Raw genomic sequence first — 1,609 nt, forward strand, 5'->3', positions numbered from 1 at the left:
TCAAAACAAAACTGAAACTGCCGAAGAAGGAAGGAAGAGAGAAAGAAAAAGAAAGAAAAAAAAAAAAAAAAAAAGGGGGGAATAAAAATAGGAATGCTTTTTTATATGTACTCGCGCGCGACAAAAAAAAAAAGAAAAAAAATACCACACACGAATCGCGATTCGGGCCGAAATGTGACGGCGTAATTACCGGAAAAAAAAGAAAAACGGTTTACATAATAATAATAATAATGAAAAAGAAAAAAAGTGTGGAATGTGAAAGGATAATTAAAATGTAACAAATAAATGAGAGATTAGAATCGTTTAATTTGATATATAAAAAAAGAAAAAAAAAAAAACAAAAAAAACGATTTTAATTTGACTCTCTCTCCGCCCGCACCCGTACCGTACCCGTCACGCATGCGTTCCCGTCTCGTAAAAATCGTTTAAAACGTTTAACACTTAAAGTGCGCTAATGTAAGAGAAAGAAAAAAAAAAGAAAAAAAAAAGAAAATGTGTTTTCACTTAACAATTCGTCGTTATTAAAAAAATGTGTAAATAGAGTTTCTATAGATTATTAATGAAATACGTTAGAATGATAGAAAAATAATAATTCAATGAGATGATCGTTCTTTTAACGATTTAAAACACGAGTTCCCTTCACTGTAACATTCTAACGGGTGGTGGGTAGGAATTCGGGTTGGAGGTAGGGATAAGGAAGGGGGAAGAAGGGGACACGGTTAAGATGAAAAAATATTGTCCAGGAGAAATGAAATAAATATAATAAAAATTATGCTAATTAAATAATAATTAAATATTAATAATAATGATGATAATGATGATGAAATGGCGATTATAATGATGATGATGATGATGATTATAAGTATAATAATAAAACGATATGATATATAGTAAGGATAATAATGAGGATTAGAATAATAAGAATAATAAGAATAGGTGAATAAGGAATAATAATAATAATAATAATAATAATAATAGTGATAATGAAAGATCTGATAAAGGTTAATATTATTAATAACTATTATATGAAAATACCCAGCCTATCTTTCTACTAAAAATGAGAAATTATTTTTTGAATTGTGTCGTCGAAGAGGTCCTGTGTAGTCGTCCCCACGTGTGTATCTGTGGGATCGTCCTCCCTTTTTCCCCCCTCAACCCCACCCATTCCCCCCTACCCTTAATAATATATTATATATATATATATATAAAACAATTTGTCCTCGTTCCAATCCACCACCCTTTTGTGAAAATCCTTCATTGTGAGAAAAAGACTCATCCACTGTCACCTGTTCCACCAATCACCACCACCACCACCTCCCCACCCCACTCCAAATGAAAAGGAAAGAAATAAATATAAATGATTAAATAATAATAATAATAATAATAATAATAACACATACAAACACACACGTACATATGTACTACTTTGTAAAAGATATTAGCTGAACATTGTCGGTGTTTATCAAGTATCGAGTAATGAAGTGTTTGAAGAGTAAAAAAAAAAGAAAGAAAAGTAATATTAAAACAAAACAACAAAAAAATAAAATAAAATAAAATAAACTAAACATGTAACGTAGCTCGATGACTCCGTGATTTTGATCAAATGAAA

Source organism: Polistes canadensis, unplaced genomic scaffold (genome assembly GCF_001313835.1).
Source record: "Polistes canadensis isolate GaletaPanama2010 unplaced genomic scaffold, ASM131383v1 scaffold_35, whole genome shotgun sequence".
Classification (NCBI taxonomy): Eukaryota; Metazoa; Arthropoda; class Insecta; order Hymenoptera; family Vespidae; genus Polistes; species Polistes canadensis.